At 41.6% G+C, this 7,482-nt stretch overlaps 1 long non-coding RNA gene across 1 annotated transcript; it reads left to right on the forward strand.

Annotated features, from left to right (window-relative positions):
- Window positions 1-3,496: 3,496 nt before the first annotated feature.
- On the forward strand, window positions 3,497-7,163 carry LOC117000970. Its single transcript, XR_004418880.1, has 3 exons — window positions 3,497-3,603; window positions 6,029-6,196; window positions 6,592-7,163. It is a non-coding gene; the product is annotated as an uncharacterized LOC117000970 (long non-coding RNA).
- The last annotated feature ends 319 nt before the right edge of the window (window positions 7,164-7,482 follow it).

Below are 7,482 nucleotides of genomic sequence, written 5' to 3' on the forward strand. Positions count from 1 at the left end.
AAAAATGGTATCCATGTGGTTCTTTTTAAATAGAATTTTCATGGAATCACAGAATGATTTTGATCAGAAGGGACCTTAAAAACCATTTTTTCTTTCCCCTCTGCCCTGGGCAGGGACACATCCCACTGTCCCAGGCTGCTCCAAGCTCCATCCAACCTGGCCTTGGACACTTCCAGGGATGAGAAGTCCACAATCCAGTCTGGATTTGTGCCTTGTGTGGGTTTGAGATGGGAATGGGGAAAAAAAACCCCACATTTTCCATTTTGATGGAGCACAGCATCAAACTTCAATTTCCCTGTCAATATTAAGCAGGGTGATGAGATTTTAGTTTTCAAGCTGGAAAGCTTCATAACCAATATGGGAAGACATCCTAAATCAGAAAATAATCCTAAATCATTGCTAAATCAAACAGATCAGCTTTTGTTCTGTTTTTAGGGAATGCAGGATGGGCAGAGCCAATAACCTGCTTTCTGTGGAATATTTCTGCTTGTTTCCATTGTTAACAGAGATATTTAAGCAATTTCAGCTGATTTCTGCTGGTTAAGAACTGCTTAGTTTAGGGAATAGGCTGAAAGTTTAAGGCCTGGCTCAACCATGACAACATTGCTCAGGCCAAAGTTAAGGCAGATTAACAATAATGCTAAATATCATTGAGTTATGAATATTATTGTTGCTGAGCCAGCTCGAATTTTACAAAAAAAATTTTAGGCCTGGTTGGCAAGAAGCTATTTCCATGGAGAAACTTTGAAATTAGACCATAACTTGGATTTAAAGGGTACTGGAAATCATCTTGATGTTTTACAAACTGTGTGAAAGAGAAGATTTAATGTTCTGAGGAGTTTCAAATGTTGTTCACTTCATCAAAAACCAATACAGGAATGTGATGGTTACCCTTTATTTTTTTTCTGAATTGCACTGGGGACATGAAGTATCTTTTCATAATTTACCAGACATTTATAATGTGCAGCACTTCAAAAGACAGTGTTTTATAGTTATCTGCAATTCCCTTCTGCAGAACAAATTAAAACTTGCTGAACTTTCCTGGAAAAGCATCATCACATAACATTTCTTATGCTGCGTGATGTCTGTTTGGAAAGTCAAAATAGCTTCCTAGAGAATATTTTTCATGTTAATCTTTCCACCTGAATTTATTTGGCAGTGTAATTCTGTGAAAGTTGATGAGTTTGCTTATATAACTTATGTGTACAATGCTTTGAATATCCCAATCATCTCAAAGTAAACCATTTTCCTTCTTCCTCCCTCAAGCATTTTCTACTGAACCTGTAAAAATGGGGATGTTTGACTCCTACATTAACATCCCCTGTGTTTGCATCATCCCTACAACGTAAAGCTGCAGAAAATAAGAACTGGGAGGCTGCACTAGGAGCAGGCTTATGGCACAGCATGTGGGGAGTGCTTAGAAAATCACAGCAGACAGACAATTTACAGCAGTGGGGGTTATTTTTCACTCCAGGACTTTGATCTGGCTGCAGGGTGTTTATCAGGACTGCTTTGCATGGCATCTACGTTTAATAAGGCAGCTGAAGAATGATGGGGCTGCTTTCCTGACAATTTTCTAAACAAAATAGAAGGCTTGCTGCTCAACAAAAGCTTTTTTTTCCCCATTTAGTTAAATATCAGAACAAGAAATAACTGCAGAGTTTTATTAGTTGCAGATTACTTGCCCAGACAGCTGTGCTCTCAGCATGTCATGAAAAAAAACCCCTGGTCTCAGATGCCAGAGCAGCCTCAGGAGCTGATCAATTTAAACACAGAGCAAAAGTTGTGCTTCACCCCGAGGTATTAAGGGTGTTAAATGCTCTGCCAAGGCACAGGCCCATCACTGTCACAGCCCTGCAGAGACTCCTGCTCCTGGTGGGATTCTGCTCCTGCAGCTGCAGAGATCAGCTCAGGGCAGGGCTGGTTGTGCACAGCTCATCCAGGGGAGGATGTGCAGGGCCAGGGGTCCTGCAGGTAAAATCTGTGGGGAAGGAGGGGAACAAAATCAGAATGCCTGATGGCATCTCCTGTGCATCCTTCATCCCAGAGAGCAGCCTGGGCTGGGGAGGTGTCCCATGGCAGGTTTCAGGATGGCTTCAGCTCCCTCCACTCTGGATTCTGTGAATAAAGCTCTTTGCAAGCCTGAAAGGGAGAGCAGGTTTGTTCCTCTTCTCTTGGCAACCCCTCTTCTATTCCCTGTTCTATTCTATTCTGTTGTTGTGTGACCCTGCCCCCAAAGTCTCCATTTTTCCAAAGAGAAACAGACCTTCAATTAAAACACCTTTAAAAAATGTCTGATTGCCTAAATTGTCTCTGTGTGAATGTAAATAAGCAAAGGAAGGGAACTAAGCCTGGTGAGGCTTGGCATGAGCTTTGTTTCAGGTGAGAATGTTCTCTTTGTCAATTTGGAGTGATTTTCAAAAGCACAGTAAGACTGCACAGTGTTGGACAGGAGAATTGGAGTCAAAATGAGACATTAAATATGGATATAGGCACGGACTTAAATGTAACAAAGAAACACTCTCAGAATTATTTTTTTTTCCTGACAGAAATAGCATAAAGGAGCTGGGTGCCTGTTATTGGCAGCTTTTATTTTTGTATGGTGAGGCTAAATTGGACATGAGTGAATCCTCTGGCAGAGCTTTCCTGTTTCCCAGTGCTCTGAAGCCCCTGCAGCACTGCAGCTCAGGATGCAGAGCACAGGCTGGGTGCTGGTGCCCATTTCACTCATGCCAGTGACTCTTTCCAGGGCTTCAACAAGTGCTGGAGGAAAAACATGCTGAAAATTCTAATTATCCTGGTTGGTGCTATTGCTATTTCTTCTTAATTAATTAAAAAAAAGAAAATAAAAAAAAAGAAAAATGGTTTAATGTCTCTTTTTGGTGGCATCCACTCAATATTTGACTCTTCATTTTGATTCAAATTCCACTGTCTTGTAATTTACAACTCAACTAAACATTTCTTTTCATGAATGACACCCAAGGCTTTGTGCCTGCAAGTATCACTGCATGAAGTGGGTTATTTAAAGCAGAAATCTGTTTGCTTCCAAGAGAAGAACAATGCTCTGAGTGTGGATGATGTGTCAAAACGTCAAGCAGATTGTCACCTGAATGTGGCAGCTGCTCCATTCTGGGGTTCACATTAAATAAAGAGAACTGAGGAGTGTGGGAGCTGGCTTTGTTTGTTTTGCTTAGTGAAGGTATTGGTTTGATTAGAATTTTTTTTTTTTTCAGGAATCCTCTTTGACAGCAAACAGCCAAATGGTTTTACCTTGGTTTTGGAAGGTAAAAAAGCCAAAATCTGCTCTGCAAAGTGTTGCTGTGGGTGTTGGACACTGCTGAGACCTGGCCCCATTTCCTCCCACATTTCTGTGCTCTCCTTGTGCTCTCCAACCAGCCTGGCTCCCTCTCAGTGCTAATTTTGCAAGGTAAAGCAAATCAGCATTTGCAATTCCTTCTCCTTCTCCTGGATCCTGGCACAGGAGGCATTTTGTCCTTTTTCCTCAGACTTTGCTTCTTGTGCTGCACCTGGTAATGAGCACGTGGAGGGAGAGGGGACAACAAAGACCAGTGGCTGATTGCACGGCAGAGTTGGACTTTAGTGGTGAGTTTTCTGCTTTTTGCGCTTTTTACAGAAATTCCTGGTCTCCAGGACTGAGCTATCCAGGCCTTTTCCCCCAGCCCAGCCCTTGCTGCAGCCAGGGAAGATTCTCCTGATGTTTTTCTGTCTCTGTCCCTCAGCAGCTCCTGGCTCCAGCCTCTGTTTTGGTCCCTTTTTGGCTGCTGCTCCCTTCCAAACCCCAAATTTCTTGGGATCCAGCTCAGGTCAGCAAACCCAAACAATCAATTGCTGTTCTTTGGTGTGGTGGCAGCCAGGAACTAAAAACTCCCGCAGGATGCACAAAACCCTATTCTTCTGTACAATTCCAACTTCAGGTGTGTCCATCTCCATCCAGTGAGGGAGATTTGCTTATTTGGGGTTCTTAGAAATGCAGCATCCAGCAGACAAACCCCTAATAAAGAGTTCCAGGATATTTTTTAGAAGATGTGAGGAGCTGGGAAAGGAAAAATAGAGAGGAAAAGCAGTGCAGGTTTAATTGTATTGATAAAGAGATTGTGTGTGACTGTGGAACTGAGGGACTGTTGTGTAATTTTTATAGAAGTGGATTTAAAATGGGAAGATTACCCATTGCAAGAGCAGGGATGTATTTATAGATGCTTAACCCTGTGTTCATGTGTTTTCAGCTGGTTTGTGTATAAAAGTAAATGGCTTAATAAATGCAAATGATTTGTAGCACAATTTTGGGCTGTAGAACAGCTTTAGTATTATGATTTTGGTCAGATTCCCTTCTGTTCCTTCTCATAACCCAGCCAGAATGATGGCAAAACCCCACAAAAGCCCTCAAAACCAGGCAGCACATCTGTAGCTGGGTTTTCCTAGGTAAATGATCTTGCAAAATGTGTTTTCTGTAGGGCTTGTTGGACTGGGTTAACCTTTGCAGCAGCTTTCTTCTCTTCAGCATCCTCGAGTTTTGAGACAAATCAATAAATTGAGCAGGAGCACTGCACAAAGAGCAGATGGTCTTCACCCAGTACTTGTAAGGGAATTAAAATGTGAAATCACCAGGCTGCTGCTGTGGGACAGCACTTAGATCTGCCTGGGTGCAGGAGGAATAGCAGGGAGGAGCTCTCACCCCAGCCTTTGTCTCAGCATGGAGCTGAATTCAAATCTGACTTAGCACAGCATCAAAAAATCCACATGCTCAGGGAATGGACAAACAGATGTTGGGGAGTTATCTCTGTGACTTTTATGACGATAAACAGTACCTGGAAGATTTTAGGAGAAGTTAGCAAGCATGAGGATTATATAATTTACATATTATGTAAAGTTTTTTTCCAAAAAGCCTCTTAAAAATTTATATATATAAAGCTTTTTAAAAAATTGAAAAAGCATTTGGATTAAAAATCAGGCTCTTTAGGCATTCACAACTTATTAAAAAAGAAGCAGAACTGAAGGACAGGTTTTCATGTGGAGGCCAATTCCAAAGCTTGAATAAATGTGACCTGGAAAAGGAGGTAAATAGGTGACAATTTGCTGCTGATGCAAAATGACTCAGAATATTCTAATTAAAACTGGCTGTGGGAGCTTGCAGAAATTCCTGTTTGACAGAGGAAAGGGAATATTGATAAATGAGTGACTGGCTGTGGGTGGGAAGGAGCCTGAGTCCAAGTCATGGCTGAGCTCTGAATTTGAGGTTGGGAAATAATCTCTGATTTCCCCTGGAGATGGGGCTGAGTGGGAGCTGAGCTGCCATGGGATTCCTCATGGAGCAGCCAGGCCACCCTTGCAGGGCACAGCTCCCTGCTGCTGGAATTGGGAGAGGAGAATTCCAATCCAATTTGTCAATTCAAAGCCTCTTTGACAAGGAAATTCTCCATGAGAGGCCTTATTTTGCAGGCAGCACAAGATTTTTCTTTTTTTTCATTTTTCTTTTCTTTTTTTTTTTTTTTTTTATTTTGTTTTGTTAATATTTTTTTGCCATTTATACAGTCTTTGGGAGGTGCTTCCATAACCTTGCTGCTCCAAGAGTCAAGCTGGAAACTTTGTCCCACTTCCAGATTAACTTGCATTTAAATTTGACCCTCAGAAATGGATTTATTTCACACATAAAATCCTAACCAGCATTTTTAGCTTAAAAGGATCTTCTCTCTCCATCAGTGCTTTTCTTTCAAGTCACTGTATCTAATGAGAGGCAGCAATTAAAACTCACATCAAAACTTTGCTAAGCTGATCAAAGATAGTGTCTGGCAGGAGATCCCCCTTGGTCCTCAGGATGGGATGTGACTAATTCACCTTTTTATGGCTCCAGCTATGTTTGCCATAAAAGCTGTGGGAGCTCCATTGTTTAGTAATGTAATTAAATTTAGGAGAGGTTCAATGCAACCAATCCAAGTGATGAAGCAAATGAGTTCTCAGATTCCTTGAAGGCTGACTGTATAATGCTCATAAAACCCCCTCTTTGTTTCAGAACTTCTTTGACTTCACAAAGAAATGTGAAATCTGGCACTTAGCAGAGGCAGAAGGAAACATCTGGATGCTTTTGATCAAAGATGCTTGTGGAAAATGAGACTGCAGAGCATCAAGAATGGCACAGTTTGAGAAAGAGAAAGAAAGAATGAAACTCTCCTCAGCAGAGGTTGGTAAATTTGGGGGGAAATTTGCTGTGTAGTTTCTTATTCCTCCAATAAAGCTTAATGCTTGCACAGAACACTCAAATAAGTTGTTTTAAATGCTGGGGTTTTAATGCAGGCATTGAAGCTGAAATTTATCTAAAATTAAGAACATTTTAGCTGCAGAATGGTGTGGCAGAACTTGAAGTTAGTAAATGGAAGCTAAATGATTTTCTTACTGTCCAGTGTTCAGCTTCCTGCAGGAGTAAATCATTTCTTTGAGCAGTGGTTGAGTAACTGGAAGCACTCTGTGGCTGAGCTAAAAGAGTGATTTATCTTCCATTGCTTCCTGAGTGCTGTATTATGTTACAAATCTAAAGCTATTCAATAAATTATAAAGAATTTGTGTATTTTTTTTCAGGGGTGTGATTTCTGTAGTTTCCTGAGCACGCAGAAGAGGGGAGAGGACCTTCTTTGCCCATTTGCTAGAGAACAGTTGATATTGCATTTGACAATCCTGTAATCCAATTTATATCCAGCTTGCTGCTGGCCACCTGTGAGCAATTTTATTCTGTGGCTTTTTGTTTTAATCTGAGAGCACTCATTTGTCTGTGAAGGATGATTCCCTTGGACTGCCTCAGGATCTTGGGCCCACCACAACAGCTGGGTACTTAATTCAGACATTTGGAGTTACTGAATCCTGATTTTTTTAGTAGGAGTTTTAGTCTGTGGGATGAATCCTGCACTCAGAAAATTGCTTTTTGTGCTGTGGTGTTTGCTACCATTGTGCTGTGAAGGTGAAGTTCTGTCCCAGTGCATGCAAAATGAAAAGTAAAGTAACCTGACTGGCTGCCTGCCCTTTCAGACAGTAAAATGAAACAGTCCTTAGCTCTGGTAATGGTATCAGCAATGCTACCTTGATCTAATAATCCAGGCAAAATGATTTTACTGCTTCAAATTTCCTGTTGAGGGGTTTGAGAGGGGATGGTTGTCCCCTGTACTGTGCTCCTGGTCCCAATTCACAATTATAAGCCACACCATTTTGACTAAAATTTTGGTCCAAACCCGAAGTGCGGCTTATAATCAGGTGTGGCTGATATATGGACAAAGAATGGAAAGTTGCTGGTTTAGTTTGGAGGACAGGTGTCTGCTGAGAAAGGCAGAACTTCTCTTTGAAATGGAGAATGTAAATCCCCTCCCTCCAAATTATTATCATTTTGAAATCGAGGGGCTCTCAGGCAGCTTGATCAGCTCCTGCCTGGCCACACAGCTCCCCTGCCTTACCTGGTGCCCTGCTGGCCAAAAGTATTCC

Source organism: Catharus ustulatus, chromosome 10 (genome assembly GCF_009819885.2).
Source record: "Catharus ustulatus isolate bCatUst1 chromosome 10, bCatUst1.pri.v2, whole genome shotgun sequence".
NCBI lineage: Eukaryota > Metazoa > Chordata > Aves > Passeriformes > Turdidae > Catharus > Catharus ustulatus.